The 12,217-nt window shown below is 33.9% G+C and overlaps 2 protein-coding genes across 3 annotated transcripts in view; one reads left to right on the top strand and one right to left on the bottom strand.

Moving 5' to 3' along the window:
- LOC308194886 (uncharacterized protein) overlaps positions 1-12,217 on the top strand; it is a 705,306-nt gene that overhangs the window by 241,702 nt on the left and 451,387 nt on the right. The window lies entirely within an intron of this gene.
- The window catches only part of LOC308194889 (uncharacterized protein), a 149,512-nt gene that overhangs the window by 114,802 nt on the left and 22,493 nt on the right, over positions 1-12,217 (bottom strand). The window lies entirely within an intron of this gene.

The following is a 12,217-nucleotide window of genomic DNA, read 5'->3' as shown; positions in this document are numbered from 1 at the left end:
GCCTTTCATCTTTTTAAATCTTCAAGTCATACAAATGTGTTCAGTTTTAAAGTAACATTGCATAGAATGTAATTTTTGCAATACATGAACTTGTTCATCCCCCTTTTGTAGTCAATTTCCCTAGTTAGAAGAAGCTCTGCTTATTTTAAGAGTTTGTCCTGAAGATTCTTTGAAAGACTTTACAATAGATTCCAGACTATTTCAAAAACATTATTATTATCCACATTTATAACTAACTGAAATATGTTTTGAAGTCATTATAACATAGAAAATCCACCTGACAATTCTTGTCCTTATGAAATTTTTTCTTAGGCTCTGAACCATCTTAAAGTTCTTTGAAAGAAGCTGATCTTTTCACATAAGAAATAGAATTTAATACATAGCTTCAGAAAGTATTGGGGAAGGATTGGCTAAGATAAGGGGAAATAGGTATAACAACACAATAAAAAAGATAATGATTATACTTAATCTGAAGTAGTTTAGGTGTCATTTGTGGTGAAATTTATGGTCTAATTTGATTATCAGCATTCTAACTAATTAACATACTGAATACAACAATTTCAGGCAATACTACTCACAAAATTAATTAAAATGTATGTGCAGTGCAAGCTCTAGTTCCCATATCGTTGTGTATGGGCTGTGAGATGATGTAGAACATCATCTAATGTAAGAACTACGTAGAACATTAGCAGTAAATTAGGTACCTTTTCTCCAACACAGATTTTTCCTTCTAATCCCACATTGATTGAATTTAACACAGAAATCCCTTTGGTTTGAATATCAATTTTTATTACTAACAACTATCCTTGCTATCCTTCCTTTCACCTATTACTCAGTAAGACTGAGCAAGGACTCAAATTTAGCCTTGAAGCTAACATACTAGCCCCAAAGTTTGATAACTTCACATTAAGTTGCATATGGAGCCCATCAATGTTTATACAATGAAATCAGAGATCCATAAGTTATAAGAAAATCAGGAGGGAAAAATAAAAATAATAATAAAAAAACAGTCAAAATCAACTGTTTAGGCTGCACTTTAATAGCGACTGGAACAGTAATAAATGATGTGGAACCACTGAGTGGTTTTGCTTATGAACCTAATGAAATTACATCTTTTCATTTTTATTCTAGTTCTCCTTCCTTGTTCTATATTATTCATCTTTTACCTTTATTTTTTAATTATTATTTTTTAAATGAGAACATAACATAACCATCTTTCAGGGTTTTCTGGTTAGCAATAGAATCCAAGTCTAAGTATACAAAACTATACAGACAAAAGTTACACTGATCACATGGAAGTTAATAGTACTGCTCCATCTATTGTCTTAATGTTATTTCTTAAACAAAATCACGCTTATAACAACAGAAATTGAGGAGAAGAAAAAAGAGAAAAAAAAAACAGAAAATATAATAATGAAGAATATAGGAAATGGCAAAGTTATTCCAAACATTTTTAAAACTCTTGAAACAATAAAAAGGTGTGAGAGTAAAGCATGAGAGCAGACAATCATAAAACAGAAGGCACAGCTAACATTATGCATAATACTTGCTTACAGAAAAAAATATTTAAATGCACCAAAATAGCTAGATGTGTCTATGTCAGTGTCAAAGTACCTTTAATTTTATTCCAAAACAGTTTTGAAGAAAAAAGAGTGTCTCTAAGAAGTGTATGCTTGAGTTCTCAGTGAAGGTCAGATTTTCTCCTGCTTACTCAACAACTGTTATATTCTGAACTGTCAGTCTGGCTAGGAATAGATAAAGATGTACATAAAATAGACTAGTATTTCACCATTATACTAGTTAAAGTATCAATTAGTTTCATGCTTTGCTTTTTAATGAGTTAAAGTTTTTAAAATTATCTAGTTCCTGATATCTTCATCATAAAATTTCATAAAAACAGGACCTCCAAAACACTTTTATATAACTAGACTTTATTTCCTCCTTTTGATTGGTACTGATTAAAAACAGTATATATTCATAGCTTTTGTTCGAAGACATAATTTTCAGATACCTCTAGAAGCACATGCCCTCATGGTTTAAAGAAAAAAAAAGTCTTTGACCTTTCAAGATGTAATTTTACTACTAAAGTATCACCCTCGGGCTCTTTGTAGGACAGTATAGCCATTAATAATGCTTTGTTGTTGTATAGGATATGATTTACGCTCAACTCTAATGACTTACAATCCATTTATTTTTTTGGCAGTATGAGCAAATTAGCTCTGTTTTCCTGGCACAATTAGTTGCAAGTCCTTCATTTTCATTCTGCTGAAAACTGAAGGACAAATCAGTGATAACAGAATCAAGCACTTGGGTAGTCAGCTAAGATTCTTGTCTGGGAGCAATTTATCATGTAAATGGTGTCTGCTTTGTTTTATGGAAATCTGAAAACAGCTTTCTGCATGATTGAAGCCTTTGTCAATGAAAACCTCTTCAAAATGTGACAAATGTTTATCTCTGGAAGACGCTGAAAGGACTTACATAATAAAAACTATATATACACTTACTATTTTTATCCAGGTCATACATGTATATGGCATTTGAAGATAGCAGCCATGCCAGAAATAAAAGATTTTCTATATATTGGATCGATTCTGTTCAACTTTATTACTGAGTATTCAAAAAACAATCTTTGTTTTACCCATGCTATGTATAAATATTAATTAGCATCATCATAAATAAATAAAACACAGTATGAAGTAGCTTCCCAGAGAAAAAAATGAAGTGTATTACAGATTATTTCCAAGCCTTTTTGGAATGTGAACTGTATGCTTTGTCATCACATTTGTCACAGACCTATGTATGTCAAAGAAGTCACTTGCATGGCCTCTATCTCAGACTTCCTCCTTCCCACTCCACAGTCACTTTCCATACCATGTCACGGCTACAGCTCAGCTCCCACAGGTGAATTATGATTGATATATATTCCACTGTGAATAAACAACAACCTCTTGGAACTTGACACCCCTTGTAATGCAGACTTAGGTTTAAAAAAAAAAAAAAAAAAGAGAGAGAGAGAGAAAATCTACTTCACAGAGTCCCTTCAAATACTTTGATCTAATTGCTCTTTTAATGGAACATTCTTAAGCCATCTTGGATAAAGACTGAGTTACTCACAAGGTGGGCACAAACATAGAATGAACAACAATTTTTAAGGGCAGTTGCATCCAACAGAATCCTAAATTCAACATACTATACTCTGGATTTTTTTTATTTTTTTATTTTTTTATTTTTTTACCTTCTATAATACAGAAGATGTACAGCCCAACGAGGCCTTGGTTTTTTGTTTGTGGTCCACCAAAAAAAGTTATAGCAGCAAGGACAATCCCAATTATGTCCCTTCTTCTTAGTCTGAGATCTCAGAAACAGGATGCATCTTGCTTAAGCATAGACATTAGCAGCATAAACACCTCATCAAGGTCTCCAGACCAAAGTTATCAGCACGAGTAACACAAGAGATGCTTTTTTCTTTTTTCCTATTTTCACCTACCCTAAACGTTTCTAAGTGAGATGAAACATGCCAAGCCCCAGCAAACTTTTCCTCTTAGAAACAATGTACAACAATCTAATAATAGCTTTCAATTGTTAACATTTCTGAACTTGCAATAGGAGAATGACATCCTTAAACCATTTGTGCAGAGAAGGTATTTTCTGTTTCTTATTAGCAGCATGCAATAGACCGGCTAGTCCAAGTGCTTTCACTTGGAAGATGTTGCAGGTAATTCCTCCCAGTACTGATATTTCAGTTTGAACAAGAAGCAGAGCATAGAGTGATTAAATGAAAACAAGGGATAAAATGGGTGGGGTGGGGAGTATGAACGACTAATTTAATAAATTCATTGCAGTATTTTCCCTCATCACCAGTAAAATCCAACATACTTGAGAAATGTGTTGCCCCAATAGATAAAGCGGGAACTTGGGTGGGGAAAGATTTGTGTGCTGTAACACATTCACTTGAGAAACACTCTGCATGGTATGATTAGATCTTGCTAACCAAAACCCAGCTGTTTAAGTTATGATACTTAGTACCCTCCAGTTCTTAGCCAGTCTTATCAGCAGCACTCATCACCATTACCTCCAGCAGTCTGCAGCCACATGGTCCTTTCTACAGCCTGGATATTAATATTGGTTAGTCTGAAATCTACCTAACAGGCAGTTGTTTATTGACAACTTAGAGTATACCTACCAAACCAAACCTTATACATCTTGATATATTTTTATTTATTGGTAATGGATATCCTGGAATCTACACTCATGTACCATTACATTTTGTAAATATTAATATTGAGTACATGGTATGAGTCAAAACAAAAAGTGAAATACAACATGAAGAAATAAGGAATAATTAGAGATCTTTCCTTTTCTATCTAGCTCTAGCATTACACCTATGATGAAGCATGATATAGGTAGCAGGTTTTAATCATGGGAAATTAAATAAATTAATTTTAACCCCCAAAAGCCTTAACAGTTAATCTTTTCCTTCAAATAATTTTCTAACCTTAAACCATTTTTTGTTCGTTTCCAGAATATGTAACTTTCATATGGACTCATCTTTGCTAACATTTTTACACAGTGTTAGACATTATTTAAAATGATTTTTTTCCTTAGCTTCCAATATATTCAAAATTGATAAACCCTAATGAGCTCAAAGGCAGTCAGATTAAAGCATCCATTTTTGACATGACCAATCTTCTTTTTAGAAGGTACTTTTATTACCAACTTTGCATTCACTTTCTGTGCAAGAAGAGAAAGTAGTCTTAATTTTAATGGATACAGATTTTAATGGCACTCTAAACCTTTGCCAAAACTCCATCAGCCTGAAAAATTTGGTCAAAAGTTTCGCAGCAATGAAATCCTTGCAGAGTGAGAAAATCTGCCTGGATTATATATGAATCGGAAAGAATTAAAAAAAAAAAAGTGTATATTTTCTTTAACTTCTCAGATGAGGTTTGATTTCTCCCCTTAGGTAAGTACAACTAAAGACACTGGGTGATGGGTTATTAGTTATCAAAGACAAGGTTTCTGGCTCAAATTGAAAATAATGGTGGACAAAGTCTGCTCAGGTAATTGAGTGTTTATGCCTGCAGCTCTATTCTGCTCAGCCCTCATCAAAGTGATAATATCTCCATATAAACCCTCTTAGTGGGCTATTTTCATAATTTGGAACCCATCTGTACTAATGAGAGACTGGTATGCAATTGAAATATTTGTTATTAACCTGACTACACTTTTTCTGGTAAAATTTCAAGATATTAGAGAGGGGAAATGCTTTAGTATAATTCAGTTGTAAAATATCCCTTAATATCTATAAGAACAGAGTTAACACATTCCATCAAGTCACTCACTGTCTGGAGGTTATTACCACAGAACAATTTGTTTTTAATTTCAAAGAAAATCAGAGCTAATTAAACCTTTAAGGAACAAAATATAATTGGTTTTGATCAAAAAGGTAAACAATAATTTTTCAGTTTTTATTATTCTTCCACCTAGCTTTATCCCAAACATTACTTATCTGATAGAAGCCCCAGGGGAAAATGAAGATATATATAGCTGAAATCTTTCTGTATCACACACACTACAGCAACGCTGCTTATTTCAAATGCTCTGCTGTTCTTTACACGAGCAGATAAACTCACAGAAGCTGCCTGAAGCAAATTTTAAATGAACATTAAATACTTCCACACTTTTAAGAGTAAACCCAGCCTGCAAAGTCTGATTTATTAAAAGGAAAAGACAAATTGGTCTTTCTAGAGGCTCTTGTTCAGAAATTTAAAGTCAAATAAAGACTTCTCAAAACAGTAACATGTTTAAAATGTTTTTCCTTTGGTAAAAAAATAAAAATGCCAGACTCTCCTCCCTCCAAAAACCAAAGACACACCCCCACAATTAACCAATAACCATAATATTTCACCATTCAAAAACAATGCAGTTGTTTATGCAAATATTAATACTATTAAAAGGAAAAATAAATTAAAAAATCTTATAGTTTACCATTTTTTATTTTTGAAAATATCATGGTTTGGGGAGGAAGATGAAACTATGAACTGAGAGAAAATAGCATTTACTCTTATGAAATATCAGATTTTACTAGACAAGTTTTGTTGACTTGAATATGAGCAAAGGTGAACGAGGTCAAAGAATTCCTTGTGGAAGCTGATAACTTTGCATACTGTGTATGCTGGGAGAAAGAAAGCAAAAAGGAAAAAAAGAACCCTCACCACTGCATGCTTTAAAAAACAAAAAACAAACAAAAAAACTTTTCCTAAAATGTACTAGAAACATTATTTTTTCCTTATGATCCTGTGCTGTGTGTTTTTCTGTTATGTGTTTTTTTGTTTGTTTATTTTTTTTTAAAGTTGTGGTTTGAAAGGGAGATAATCAGCTGAGTGACTAAGTTTTGAAAATGAGAACATTATGATCTTTTACCTCTACTATAAAGTCAATAAGATATCAGGCCATAAAAGAATTATGAAAGAATCACCAAGTACATTGTCTTCTTTACTATGAAACACCTCTGTCTTTAGTTATCACAGAAAGAAGTGTGTACATTTCATACACAAATGCATTGCAGGCTCCAAATTCGATTTCTCTGTTTCTTTCAAGATATTAAGTTGTACTGGAAAGTTAGGCTTTCAGTTGCATGAAATGGTCAGTTGTGGTCACAAACAGGAACATGTTGTGGTAGACATTCAATTTTGTGTTTTTAGCTTTTTTTTTTTTTTTTAAACAAACCTTAAAGGAAGTTTTGAATTTCACTGTCAAAAATAAATTTTATTTATAATATTTCCCTCTTTCTTTAAAAATCATGATGGTTGCAAGACATTGAAACTGTCTAGTATAGTCTTTAAGGAAAAATGGCTTGGGGGTGGAGGAGGAGAGACAAATTACAAGTACATAGGGAACTAATACCACTATCATGTGAACATGTCTGCATTCGTACATTATTTTCTCCATATTCCTAAAAGATGCTAAGATCACCACAGCAGTGTGGAGTCCTGAAAACATATTGGAAAGTACATCAACTACAGAGCCCACTCAAACTGTAGAAAAGTCGAAGAAAACAAAGGTTAGAAATTTACATAGAACAACTTAGAGGACAGTAAAAAGGTGGCAGAAATTGAACTCTGATATTCTAAACCACAGTCCACACCCTACTCATTAGATTTGTTTACATTTAAAGCAATTAGTCTTTCTTAATTTCAAAGAATCCTTTGGCTGCTTAAAACACACAGAAATATGGAGAACTCAACAGCACTAAACTGCCCTGAACACATTAAAATTAAAATATTAAGCTTTAGTCTTAGTTCTGTGACAATTAATGCTTTTCAGCTTTAGGATTTCATCACGGTATATTAATCAAGCCATAAAAATACAAATTAGCACTTTAGTACAGAAAAGCAGTTTCTAAACTGATTTTAATAGTAATAAATTTCCTGTCTATGGTGTTCTAATTATATCTTTGAAACTGCATGAATCTGTCGTATTCAGCCTCCATGCTTGTGTTTATTTTCAGTTAGTTATTAAATAAAAGCCCTGAATACATAGAAATGGCATACATAGAACAATATTGCTCTTCACAGTACATACACTGCCCTATCAGCAAGCCAGGGCAATACTTTATTTTTATTGTGATGAACAGGACAACGCATTTATCATTATAAAGGTCATAGCTTTTACTAAGCCATCTTTACTCCTCAGCCTGATAGATTGGCTGGTGAAGACTATCTTTAGACAGCATTGCACCTTCCAAAAGATGCTCAATACTGAGATTATAAAGTGATACGTGAGCAGAGCACCGGCAGGTCTGCAAGGCAGAAGCAGGGTAAGAAGTTCAAGAAAAATCCAAGCAAGCTTTGGAGACAGCACAAGATGTTCAGAAAAGGTAACTGAATTGGATGAGGTGCAAAAGGCAGAGAGACTGCAGACAATGTAAGGAAAAAAAAAAAAGTCTGAGAAGAGGTACAAAAGGAGACACAAGCAGGGAGTGAAGCAGACAAAGGTATCACAGCAACACACCCACCCAGCACAGATGTTGGTGGGAGTACAGAATTTGGAGCTACAATTACAGGAAATACCTACTATGAGGGCACTACTCACAGGCATCGTTCAGAAATCTTTTATTTATGTGATGACTGGAGGAATAGATTTATTAAGATCCTGGTGAAAAACATTAGCAAAGGTATGGAACGACAGCTTTGTCAGAAGTGTATCCTTACCTACATTTTTTCCCCCCAAATATCATAGATTCTTTACCTCATATACAGTATGAAGGAATTTCAAATGGTCATGCTTGAAAACATGATTAAAATATAATACTAGGCAGTAAATGATTAACTGCTTAAGTATATTGCATACATACACACAGAACAGGAGAAAGGATTAAGCTGAGAAAGTATTTGTTCAAATAAAACAGCACTTTAGTTTAATGTACAATGTAGCTAAGGGATAGCTTAAAAAAAAAAAGAAAAAAGAAAAAAAAAAGAAAAAGAAAACTCGAAAACTTACCCTAACACAAAAGCTAATAACTAAACGTGACCTGTTTTGACATCCTATAAAAAGTAAAATATCATTTTAAAAAGCTTGCAAGTCCTTTGTTAATAGTTCTCACTCACTTAGCATGTTTCAGTAAGGGAGCAGTATTTAATAGCTGAGGTGTTGCAGCTGTCTCAAAATGCTTAAATGTTTCAAGAACTCATCTGCTATATTTGAAATGCTGTATTAGCAAATGGCTTGGTTTTCTTCCCTCTATTTCACTGCTTTATTCCTGCCACTTCGCTCTAGGTTTATTGCAAACTCTGAACAACAGTTTTCAATAGCATGTATCCTAATCACCTTAATGGTACAGGATAAGCCTGAAATACCATCATGCGGTGTGTACAAGAGGAAAGGGATTTTTGGGATTAGCAGGCTAATGCTACAGGACACACTGCTGGGATAAATCCACTGTTTCCTAACACAGACAAGAGCTGCTCAAACTATGTCCATTCAGTACTTCAGTAATTGTCTACAGTCTAATGAACAGTAGAGTTTTTGTTTGTTTTTATGAGCGCTGAGTTTAGTCAGTTTGAGTGTTAAAGAAGTGAATTGCTACCACCTCTTCACATATTAAGGATACCCCCACATTCAATATTTCAGTGTTCAACACACACGGATCTGCAATCTTAGCAAAAGTCTCAGTTCAGCTGTGAAGGCACCATTTACATAGAAACTTAAAAATATTTATTCATAGACACACACCACGTAAGTAACACTCTGAGACATAGACAATTCCCTAGTTAAATAAAACTACTTCATGGCTTGCTGAGCCTGCCACAGCATCAGTCATGCGTATCTGTGTCAATCAAAGCAGGTCAAGGACCTGAGTGCATTTTGGGATCTGCCTTCCCACTTCACTTCATCTGACAACTGATTTGCAACGTGCTTTTCACCTCACCTACATATCAAGATTACAAGTTACATTAGAGAATGAGCAGAACAGATTTATGATTTGGATGCTAAAAAGAAAAAATAAAAAAGGATGGAGCGGAAGAAATTGGTGAAAGATGAGCACACTTAACACTTTCCTCTCAGTTCCTTCTAGCTGCAGAGAAACATGTTCATTGCCCTAGGACATTTAAGAGAAAACAAGATCAGAACTGATTAACTTGTATGAGAAGTAGCTAGTTTTATGGAAAATATTGATGGAATTAAGATACTAAAAATATTTAGAATACCTTCTATGTAGGTTGCAATGACAAAATGATAAGGAACTGCATATTAAAAGAATTTGGCTTTGAGAAGTTAATTCATCAGAAGGGTGGTTTGTAGAGTTCAGTCATATAGTAATTTCCCTGTGAAAAGGCCTTGTTTACATTACAAAAAAGTTTAACACTGACTACACTTAAGACATTAGCTAAAGTCTGTCCCAAAATGAGATTTAACAAAGCACCATGAGTGCTTTTTTTCATTTTTTTTGCTGTACTCTACTACCAACTCCCTCTTCTGCATGAAGAGAAACACCTTCCATTTTTACACTTTTATACTGTCACCTGTCAGCATGACTCAACCAGACCTGTGCAGAATTTAACACTTCATGTTAGTGTTTCTTCCATAAAATGCAGTCCTATACAAAGAAACAAAACACACAAAAAAAAGGAAAGGAGCTGCTGAATTTATACTGAGGCTGTACTTGCTTATCATGATGAAAAAAAACAAAAAACCTCACCTTCTCCTGTAATTTAAATAGTCATTTATGCTGTTATAGAATTGGTGTGAAATAAGAACATTCTGATTTGATATAATTTTATGTCTCTTTTTACTTATGTTGTACAACTAAGTGACTACGTAAGGTTGAGGGCAATGAGAGGCAGGCCCACTGGGCACTAATGAGTTCGTATAACCTCTGGAAGATGATTAAGCAGTTGACCTTGCAGAGAGAAAAAGGAAAAAAAAAAAAAAAACCTTCTTTCTGGTTTATTCATTTACACATTTTTTTGAAATACTTTTGTTCTAGGCATAGTCTAGTTGAACTAAAGGCCTTTTGCTTCTCAGGATTGAATTGAGGGTTTACAAGCAACCAAAATAAGTTAGCAGTAGCCAAGAGATAGACTCATTTACAAGGTGTGCATGTGTGTGTGGGGAATTATTGCTATCCTCAGAATACATGTTGTTTCTGGAGTGACATGAGAACAATTTAGAGTAAGTTTATTAAACGACTGCTTTCTGAATAAATTACACAAATTTCTATTTGTTTCAAATCTGCAAATACAGTGCATTCACATAAACACCCATGAGATGTGTGAACAAATCAACTCACAGCTTGCCCACAAGATGAATCAGCATGAATATCTTCAAAAGAAATACAGAATTTCACAAGAAAGTGATTATTTTTCTTTCCCTATGCAACTCGTAATTAAAGTACATTCACAGAAATATTTACTGCATAAACAAAGCAATTCAATTCTTCATATCATGCTTTTGACATATTCCACAATAGTGAAGACTTGTCCACTGACAATTAATTAGCCTTCAGGTAAGGCACATCTTTAGGTAGCCGTTAATGAGAGAATATAGTTATATGACACATGTCCCCTCACTTCTCTACCATATCCCTGTCCCCCTCCTAACCTATTTAAAAGGAAATGAATAAATACAGAAAAATGTTTAGAAGTCAAAATCAGGTTAAAAGTAGAAGGGAAAATGTAGGAAAAAAACACCTTATTCAGTGTATGGTACAGGAAGAATTAAAACGTACTTTGTGTTTTCCAGTAAAACATGATTTGAAGACATGATTACAAGAGGCACATATCACTAACCTCATAGACACAAGAGCATGCAAGCCATTTTTATCCTAATCCCATAGTTATCGTTCTGGTCAGTAACTATTAATTAAATAGAAGTAACAATTCACTTGGTCAAACCACCTTACCTAACACTGCTCTGAGGTGATACAGTTTTCAGCACTGTTAACATACAAACGGGAAGTGGGGAGTGTAAAGACAGGGAATCAAATAAGCAGCTAAATACCAAGTCTTTTGTTTATAGCATATTCCTGACACAACCACAGGTTTGTTTGTTTTTCATTATCTTTGATGTTGTAGCCAAGTCATTAATCCTAGAAGAAGCAGCTTTATAAAACATTTTCTCTCATCCTGATGCACTGATTCTATTTATTTTACCAGCTGTGGTAGCATGCAGTAATTCATGGCATTTCAGGATGATTATTGTCCACAACTGCATTCTCTATTCCAGGTACATTCCAATAAGTAATTTAAAATTAACTGGAATGATAGCTTAAAACGTCTTCATGGAACAAAGCAAACAAACAAAAGAAGACAACAGTCATAGAAGTAAGGGATAGGAAAGAACTTTGCAGAACTCTCAATAACTACAAAATAGTCTTCCAAATATTAATTTGCCTAAATAATTTCACCTACTTTATTTGTTCTTATTATCTTTCTCCAAAAGAATACATAGATATATAGAAAGAACTGTAGGAAGAATGTAAATGAATACATACTCATCATGGGCTGTCTATACAGGAGTATTATGAAGGATGAAAGCACAGAAAAGTAATTACATGATTTTTCTCTTCTTGTTAAGAGCTGCAACTTTTAAATGACACTGCCTTGAACCTCATACATCTTTCTCCCCAGTTCAGAAGTCTGAACAAGGAGCAAGTAACATCTGCCTGCAAACAGAGTCTAAGTTTTTTCTCCCCAAAAGGTAGCAGGGAAGGAGA

Source organism: Anser brachyrhynchus (genome assembly GCF_964034855.1).
Source record: "Anser brachyrhynchus genome assembly, chromosome: 4".
Taxonomy (NCBI): Eukaryota; Metazoa; Chordata; class Aves; order Anseriformes; family Anatidae; genus Anser; species Anser brachyrhynchus.
Note: the sequence above shows the minus strand (reverse complement) of the source record. Positions and strands in the feature narration are given on the sequence as shown.